Source organism: Benincasa hispida, chromosome 5, assembly GCF_009727055.1.
Source record: "Benincasa hispida cultivar B227 chromosome 5, ASM972705v1, whole genome shotgun sequence".
Classification (NCBI taxonomy): Eukaryota; Viridiplantae; Streptophyta; class Magnoliopsida; order Cucurbitales; family Cucurbitaceae; genus Benincasa; species Benincasa hispida.
In genome coordinates this window covers 1167446-1178150 of record NC_052353.1, presented here as the reverse complement: position 1 = coordinate 1178150, position 10705 = coordinate 1167446, and positions in this window count along the sequence as shown.

Genomic DNA, 10705 nt, shown 5'->3' with positions numbered 1-10705 from the left:
AAATTATTTTAAAAAAATATATTAATTTACTTAATTGGATCTATTTAGTAATTTTTTTAATTAGTTTCAAGAAATTCTATTCACCCATTTTATCCTCCAAAAATATACATGATAACTTAAAAGATTAAGTTATATATAAAAGGTCAAGTCAAGAACTCCATATATGGACAAGTATTATATTGAACAAATTAATATCAAAATATACTAAGAAAACTAATATATAAATATATAAATCATTATTTGAAAAAAAAAATATATCAATATATATTAATGTGTTCAAATTTATCTTTATACAAATATCAAAATGAACTAAGAAAACGAATGTATAAATATATAAATCGTTATTTGAAATAAAACAAATTAATATCAATATATATTAACGTGTTCAAATTTATCTCTATACAAATTTGTGTTCCGATTAAAGTTTTGATGCCACTATTTGATGATATTATACTTGTTTGGATGGCTAACATACATGTGGGAGGAATTTGAATCACGAGTTTTTTAGTTTTCAGTATATACGTATGTCAGTTGAGTTAAACTCTTTTGACTGATAGTGATCGCACAGAGATAGTGGTGGTAGCTGTAAGAGATGGTCACGAGTTGGTCGTCAGTGAGGATAGTTGAAGATGATTGTTGGAAGTTTCATTAGAATAGATTGTCGATTGTGGTCAACAAAGGTGCACGACAGAGGGTGGTGATTAACCATTAAGCTATCATCACCCTCCGTCGTGCACCTCTGTTAACCATTTTGATAATTTTAAGAATTATATAAATTAGGGAGAGAATAACCATTAAGCACAACAAAAGCATTTGTAAGAAAGTTAATTTCAAGTGCTTCTCTCGAACCAACTTATTTCATAATCTCTCTCGTTTTTCATACTATAATCTCATTTTTTTAAAAAATTATTTTGAGTAGTTGTCAAGTACTCTATTTTTTTTAAAAAAATAAAATATTTACAAAATTAAACTAAGTACATTCTTAAAGTTTTCGATATGCCACGACTTCCATAGCACAATATTATACCTAAAGAAGAAATGAAAGGTGCTTTATACTTCATTTTAGAATTAACTGCTTTTTTTAGGTTATTTTTTAAAAGTTTAGTTACAAATTTAGTCCCTAAATTTTATGATTTATGTCAGTTTGATTTTCAAAGTTTAAAAATATTTAATAAGTTTGTAAATTTTCAATTATATGTAAAATTCTAAAATTAATTTATACATTAATATAAATTTGAGTTTTCAATCTAATAAAACCATAAATTTTAAATTTGATGTCTAGTAAAATTATGAATTTTTAAAAAGTTTAAAAGTTTAAATACTAAATTTGTAATTTCGAAAATTTAGAAACTAAATAAACAAAAAAATTCAAAATTTTGGGATTACATTTGTAACTTTATCATATTTTTATTTTTATTTTTACAACATATTCACATATCATATTTCCTTGCATACAAATTATTATTGTTCTTTAACTAATTTCGATGAGAATTAAGGACTAGATTTAATCTTCATTAAAACTTAAAAATAGGTCAAAGTTTGGAGACAAAGATTATATTTTATTATAAGGTTTATTTTGGTTCTCATACTTTCGTCATTGGTTCATTTTAGTCTTTATACTTTTAAAATATTTATTTTGATCTCTATATTTTCAACCTTTATTCATTTTGGTCTCTATACTTTAAAAATGTTCATTTTTATCCTCGTATCGTTAACTTTTGTTCATTTTGTTTCGTATACTTTCAAAAAATGACTATTTTGGTCCTTTCATTTTCATTTTTATGGGACCAAAATAGTCACTTTTTAAAGTTCAAGGACAAAAAAGAACCAAAATTAAAAACACAAAAACCAAAATGAATATTCTGAAAGTAGATGGACCAAAACGAACCAAAGCTGATACTTCACGTGAGACAAAGAATCATGTATCAGATACCGATACTTCCTAGATATGTATCTGACACGCGATTTGACGTAACTATTTCTACGCGTATCTTTTTTTAAAGAAAAAAAACAAGCAATTCATCTAATCTTTTCCAATCTAAAACTAGGCAACCTATTTAAAAAACTCACTACTCGAGTCTAAAACTTAAAAGGAAAAAAATACATAAAAGACCAAACCCTAGAATCATTTAATTTTTATCTTCACATTTGAGTTCTCACAAAGTCCACCAAAATATAAATTATTTGTATATCTTCAACAATTCAATAAAGAAGTTCTTCGTTTATCTTCATACTTCTCCCTCTAATCTTCTTCTTCTTTGTAGTATGAACTACTTTTCTATTGCATTTTATTAACTATTGTACTTCAACATCTTAGATGTTGTTTTTTTGTATTGTATTTTAGTGTTTGTATTCTATTTTGTGCTATTGTTATTAACTTGTATGCTAAATTTATGTATAACTTAGATTTTTTTAAGAAAAAGAAAATGTAATTTCAATGAATCAGTATCTTCATTTTTTTAGAAATATATATAATTAAAAAAATATATAAAAAAATGACGTATCCTTAGACATATCTATATCTTAGTTTTTTAGGAATTGACGAATCGCCATATCTGATCGTATTCATATTGTTTAATCGTATCTGTATTTGTGCTTCATAGACATTATAAAAATAAAGGGATCAAAATGAATATAATATTTAAGCTTTTATAATAATTCTGAAATTATTATTATTTTTTTAAAAATTAACTATTAAGAAAAGGAAAAAGTAGTATGTCTTTTGGAAGCGCTTGATATATACAATTAATACGGATCCGTCGTTATCGTGCTTGGAAGAAATGAGGTGGAGGGTTGGTGGGTCCCACACTACACGACATTTTTGCCGTCAAATAGGAGAAGTGGACCCCACATGCACCAACGAGGCTCGTGGCGGGTCCCTTCTTCCACGTGTCGTCATTTCCAGCCCCACCATTGCCAAATAATGCCCACACTCTGACAGCGTGTCCCATGCCAGGTGTCTCATTCATAATTTCATACACATTTTTTTTCCGGATTTGTCCTCTTCAATTTATTTATTTTCACTATTTCAATTCAAAATTACACTCAAATATATGGCAAAAATTAGGTGTCTTTGTCAAAATTCAAAATTATTTATGTGTGTATATTATAAAGAAATTGGTTGGATAAATTTGAGCAATACATGTGGAATAATTCATCATCATAAAATTTAAGATTCAAAATAATTGCCTTTCAAAAAGAAAAAAAAAGATTAAAAAATGATTTAGTTTTCAATACAGTTTTGATATTTTGTGCATTATAAGAATGTTGAAATGTTAACGTGATGGGATAGTTTTTTTTTTTTTAGTTAATAAATAAATAAAAACAAACAGAAATGATTACAAAGACATCTAAGTCATATCAATCTCAGCCAAATAACAAATCCAATTAGGAAAATTATTCTACAAACAATAAAAATTATCTCCATCTGCGGCCCATTGCCACCAAAATTTGAGAATGTTGAATATGTCAAAACTGAATTATCCATTATGTTTTATATATAAAATGTCTTCCACCCTAGATTTTCACTAGGGATAACACCTCTTCCTTTTCTGTCAACAATTGCATTGTTATCATATTATCCAATTTTATCACCTGAGGCGACTGCACAACCGAACTCATTGCCCTTAACCCAACAACAATCACCTGAGTCTCACACAAATAAGACATCAGACGAACCTTGTATAGTCTTCCCTCCTACGATAATGATTGTACCCTTATGATTGCAAAACACCCAATTGATACCGCCCTGACACTCGATTGGGAGCCAAGTGTGAGCCCTTGATTTCTTTTTCCTCCACTTAAGTCTAAGGTGCATTAAACAATCACTTGAGCCAAGGAAGTATGATACTTGGATCTTGGAAGGCAAAAATTCTTCTAAGTATTGGGAGGAAAATGTTGGAATGCAAAAGTTGGAAGCATAGTATGTTGGAGTCAAACCTTTTGCTAAGTGTTCAAACTATGTTTTGAACCTAGGAAATATTATAGGAGTAGCACATGCGTTGGGACTATGTGGTGAAGAGAAGAAGGAGTTAAGTTTGTTGGATGCATGACCCCTTTGAAGCTTGAAAAATTTGACTAAGTGTTAATGAAGAAGGAGTAGGAATGAATCCTTGTCAAAAGCATGGATATGTTCAACTCATCAAACTTTGGAAATACTTAGAAGGAAGGAGTAGGAATGAATCCTTGTTGAAAGCATGGACATGTTCAACTCATCAAAACTTTGGAAATACTTAAGAAGATTGAGAGAAACCAACCTTGGGATCATCAGGAGGTTAGTTTGGACGCATAGAAAGGATATCCTTGGACAATAATATTGGTACAATGAGAGATTAAACATCTTACCGTTAAAGTGAGTTGCACCAGTAACCCTACAGAATCCTTGAATGCATGGTCTGCCATAATCATATTAGGTCCCTTTTACTTAGAATTATGAAGGTTGTTAGGTAGAATATGCGTCAATCATGTTAGGAATTCATGAGAAATGAGCTTGCATCGATCAGCATGATTAGTCTCAGCTTAACCTGTTATTTTGCGGTTATTTATGGCGTTCAATGTTCTATTTTTGTAGCTAACGAGAAATGAACGCAAAGTGAAAATCAATACCACCGCATACGGAGAAACCACTCCATCGCAAAGGCAAAATGCATCGATCAATGCATGGATGTTGCGATAATTTGTCATAATGCGTTCCATCGCAATGGGAGTTTGCGCTCTGTCAAGCGGGACTGTGGTTCATCATGTAGAGTTGCCGGTATTAAGCGAGAAGCGATCATTAAATGATTGTGGCTACCCGACAACGGCATTCTAAATGGATCCAACGCAAGGTTGGTGGAATGAATGCATCAACGCATCTACCTTTCGAGAAAAACTAAAAGATGATGTTGACATTCACCTAAACCACGCCGTTAAGTTGGCCAGAAGTTTTCAGAAAGGACTAACACGCCGAAACATCAGACTCAAGAGCAAGTCCAATTAAGTTGTCGGTGACCTAAACTCTATAAATAGAAGCGATGAGCTGAAATTCAAAGGGATCCCAAGGTTTCTCTTGAGGTTGGCCTAGGGCGGAGATCCTTGCGGTCCAGACGAACGCGTGAGAAGAAGTTTGAGAGTTCTTCACCTCCTTCATCCATTCCGAGTGACGATCGGAGCCTTCGATCGGAGCTAGATCTCGAGAGAGTGTGTTCCTCCACCTATCCATGGCACCACCGACAACCTTGACACACCTCCGCTAGAAGCAATTCTTTGCTTCCAACCGGTCATTTCATTTTTCCTTTCCCTTCTTATATTGTATTGTATGACATTTTGTGATTAAGGAATTAATACAATTTATTTTCAATGCATTTCTGTGTTTCCTTCGACTCCATCTCCATTTTCTCTACTTAGCATCTTTACTTTCATTGCAAAACTTAGTAAGACTGCTAGAGTATCGCATACTTAGTCGTGTGGATTAGAAATATGAAGCATGTAGCAAACCACCGAGAGGTGTGCATTGCGTGAGTGTGTGAGAAAACCTTATTTTCTTAGTGTGAAGCTACGGCAACGCCTGTCTATAGGCTACACAATGCTTGTCTATGAGTAAAGTCAACAACAACCAACTGCCTGGTAGGGTAAGTGGTTGGTCGCATTAAGCAATGTATGCATTGTTCATTAGAGATAGGAATAATCTTGCTCAATCAAGTTCATGTGGTTACCTTGTCTTATGTATGCGCCCATCACACCTTTAGAGCTGCTCGAGAGAGAGTCTAAAGAAAGAACCTAATGACTCGAGAGAGCTAGGTTAGAATCGATGCTCGAGAGGGCTAGATTAGGTTTGCATAAGCAAGAATGGAGACTTAGGAATAAGCTCTATTTGTTATTACACAACATATGCACCCTACGGAGAGGACAATGGTTACGTCCAGGAAGTAGGATATGGTGGCTGTATGCGGTCATCTCGACATTTATGCATACACACCGCATACGTCCTAGAATTAGGTTTTTAGTGTGTGTAGCATGATCGCATAGCTTGCTTTGACTAAGGTTGCCCTTGCGGTCACTCTTAAGGGTTGCAATGAAATCATCTCCGCATTTTATCTATTTTTCTATACATTTATTTCATGTCAAGTGTTGTCGTATCTTTACCTCTCATGCATATTCTCATTACGTTGTCTGTTAGATAGGAGTAAGAGTAGGATTAACTTTGCGACTCCTCCAACATTCTTTTATTTAACCGTCGCATGCACATCACCGCATACATATAGCTACAAGTCCTTGTGTTCGACCTTGGATTACCTGAGAAACTTGCGTTCCAGTTATACTTGGTGTGAGCATAAGAAAACTTGTGGCAGGACGCATGGTCATCGTATACATTCATTAACGCATTATCAGTCCAACGCATGATCATCGATGCATGACTATCAATGCATATCTTAGGAACATGCATCGCATACCGCGTCCATGGGATTTTGGTTGTCAAGTAAAATTGACTTCTACTTTCCCGCCATTAATGTAGGTCACCTTTGGGTGCATACTAGAGATGAAAAAGGGTGGCATTGGATGCAAGATCTCAAGGAGTTAACCTTGGTATCTCTTGGACGCATGAAGAGCACTTTGGACCCCTACATGAGTGAAGAATAAGATGAGGTGCTCCGGGCAAGGGTGTCTTCTTTTAAAGTGCACCAAACATAAGGGTCATTAGGAGAAGGTAAGCTATTTTGTGCGCATTGGGAGAAGCATGCGTTGAACTTGAAGGTAACATATGTTCAAGGAAGGTGGGGGATGCGTTGAGATCAAGGTTGCTTGGGTAGCAAGGCCAAATTGACAGCTAGAAAGTGTAGGTAGCTAATTCGAAGGAAGTTTTGACTAAAGTCCAAGTAGGAGGTGGCCGCCTACGGAGCAAGGAAAAATCATGAAGAAACGAGTGAAGACACCTAAGTGTGTATATTGGATTATGCATGCTGAAGACACCCGAACATGCAAATAAGGAGGAGCTGGCACAAGAAGAAAGAATTGGGACTAGTATAAATAGAAGGAAAGAAAGGCTCAGCTCTTCCATTCTACTCGTGCAAATTCAGTTTTTCTTGAGCCAAATTAAAACTATTTGAGGGTAGAAAGAGGTATGGGCTGCCAAAAATTTGGAGGACAAAAAGGTTGAAGAAATTTAAAAATAAGAGAGGAAGGTCTGGCTGGACGTATAGGAGGCAGAGTAGCCCCAGCCTATGCACAAGGTCGCTTGCCGCCCACACTGTCCGCGCATCCTTCGCATGCTCATCGCCTTGGCACCAACTTTGCCTGTGCGCAGTGTATTATCGCACACCCTCGAGGGGCACAACAAATGCATAAGGGAGCGGTCTATTAGGATTGATACCCTAAATCTTTTTTTTTCGTAGTTTGTAAATTTGTATAAATAAATTAATATTAATAAAATAAACGTTATTTTATTTGTGCATTAACTCAATCCCATAAACTAAGATCCTAGGTTATTTTAAATAACTTAAACATGTATGCGGTTGACATACAAGTGTATCATGTTTAAGTAATAATTTAAATGGTCTGTAGTAAATGGATAAGATTAGGTGCCTTATCCGGGTCACACTATAGATACGACCCATTTTGTAATTGTTACAATTTTCATAAAGTGTTAAAAACGATTTGATCCTAATCATTCATGTGGAGACATGTGAGTAGAGGTATCCTATATAAAGAGTTTCTATAAGACCAGACCGCAAAATGATTAGTACTTCTTTATAATGCTATTACTTGAAACGACTTACATTTCATTAGGATGACCATAGATAATCTGACCTTTTATCCTGAGTGAGTTATAAACTTCTACCTATGAGGGAAATCCTTTGATTTGTATGGGTGAGAGTGACCAGGTTTGTCGACTTAATATGCCTATCGTTTTTGGGATTTCTCCGAGTGAGGAGCTGGGAACACAGCTATATAAGATGAAATACACTTATTCTCGGTCATAAGGAAAGTAAATGAAGTGCTTCCTTAAGGGTCGACTCTGGGTTTGGAGCAATGATTGCCTTCACCCTCTCATTGGCCAAAGAGGGGTCTAGTTTATAGTTGGACTATAATCAATTGTTTATTAGAGAGATCAGTGGTACTTAAGAAGTTAAATGTAACTATAGGGGTAAAACGGTAATTTGACCCAACTTTCGTTATGAGCAATTCATGAAAAGTCAACTTACTGTCAATTGGTTATATCTATGGACACGGTATTATATCTGCAGTGCAAAGAATGCAACTGTCGGTCTTTAGTGGAGTAATCAGAAGTTAATAAATGTTGATTAATCTAATTAAAAGTTTAATTAATTAATCCTGTATCATTGGAGCTTCTAATTTGTAGGTCCATTAGGTCTTCTTATTAGCCCACTGAGGATAAAACAAGGAATTAATAGTTTTGAAATAACTTAAATTGTTCAAATTATTTAACGGAATCTTTTGTATTAATGTGATTAATATAAAGTATAATGTATATTGATACATTATAAAGATAGTTACTTGTGAATATGTATAATAACTAATACTATATATAAGGGATTTAACATAATGCATATTGATACATTATAATTATGAATGTGATTTTATAATCAATAAGAGAAATAAACATTTGAACGAGATTCAAATTGTTATAATATATATTGATACATTATAATATATAATTAATTATAAATATAATTTATAATTACTATGATATGAGAGTGATATATTTGAATAAGATTCAGATATTAATTATATGAATATGATTCATATAAATACTATAGGTTAAAATTTAATGTGAATATGATTCATATTAAAACTATAGATTATGTGAGATGATGCATTTTGAATATGATTCAAATGAAATTAAATATATGATATTTAATTATACATTAATTAATTGTTAATTAATGTTATATATATATATATAAAATGTTAAAATAACTCCCATTTGGGATTTATTAGACATAAAAAAATGAGGGAGTTATAAGATTTCTCTCCCTCGTTCATTATCACACAAACATGTAGAGATCAAATCCCAAGCGGAAGCGTGTGAATGCCTTACATCTCGAAAATCGATTTTTGAATAAACAAAAACAGTGTTATAAAACAGAACATATGAAGGATAAACGTATGAAATAACATGTTTTAAAGAAGAGAAACTAAGAGAGAATCATCCTTACTTTTGAAGATTCTCGAGATCCACGAAAAATTCTCTCAATCTTGGCACAAACTTCTCCTAAATCGAACTTGAACATGACCACGAGAACAACCTTGTTATTTTTAAGGGTTCTAATAGAAGGATAGGTGGTATCCAACTAATTGGAAGAGGTAGAGAGATTTCTCTCAGAGAGTAAAGAGAGGATTTGTGTTTTAGTGGCTAGGGTAAATCTCACCCAAAATCAATTCTTGTCTTAAAAGGGCTATAAGGAAGAATTTATATGGAGAAAAGTTAACCTCTTCTCCAAGTCTTTCCAAATTTATCCTTGTGCTCAGTTAATTAAACAACATTTATTTAATTAATTAACATATTAATTAAATAAATATCTATACATTAAATCCAATTTAATGTTGAAGGATCTCATACCGAGAGTTCCATGAGCGTGTTCAGATCGCTCCGATTTCATAGTGACCGAAATATAAAAGATATACATTCAACACATACAGATATGCACATAAATCTAATTATCGACATGCTCAGAACAAAATAAATAACAGGGAAATGGTTCAAACTTCTGAACCCAATGCAGCGGAAACCCTCCAACAGATCTACCAATACCTGATGGGTATGTCAACTGCAATAGCACGATCAATACAAATACGAACACTGCAGCGGGGATGACACCACCACTAATGAAACCCGTGTATCCTTGGAGTGAAAACCCAAAGAGTGGGTTTTGGTGAGTTTGGTAGAGGATGGAGGACAATGAGTCGTGTAGACGATAAGCAAGTGGGAGATAAAACAGTGCTATCATATAGCAGAAATGCTTGTTGCATAGAGAAGCTACACGATCATGTAGGATTAGCTGAACGATCGTTTAGGAAATGGTATACGATCGTTTAGCTAAATGGGCACATTATACGATCGTTTAGAAAAGCTATCCGATTGTTTAGGCAATAGTGTGCGATCGTTTAGGTGCGAGGTATATGATCGTTTAGACGGAGAACGCTATCACATAGGCTCTTAAGCGATCGTTTTGAATCACCAACGCGCGCTTCACGAATTCTTTTTAGGCGACTGAACATCTACCAAAAATGAAAACATTTTTCATTTTAACCCATCGGTTACCATAACCAACGCTGCCCACTAACCTTTGTCCGAACGTGGAAAAAGGATTAATTATCATATAATTAATCAATTAAATAATTAATAAATATAATCATATTATATTTATATCCTATAGTTTGATATCACATATCTACTATAGTATTTTCTCCTTTACTTGATATAAATCATATTTATATCTAATTTCCTCCAAAATAATGTATCTCATACATTTAGCAATTATATCATATATAATTAACTAGTCCAATTATATCATATATAATCGAACTTCCTCTTGTCAATCTGAACATTTCAAATTAACCCAAATACTGGTTCTCGACTTTTATCCAAGTTATCCAGGGGACCTAATAGACCTGTGGCTTGAAACTCCAACGGTACGTGAATAGCTGACTAAACTCTTTAGCCATGAGATCCACCATCCGTTAACTGTCAGTGATTCCACTAAAG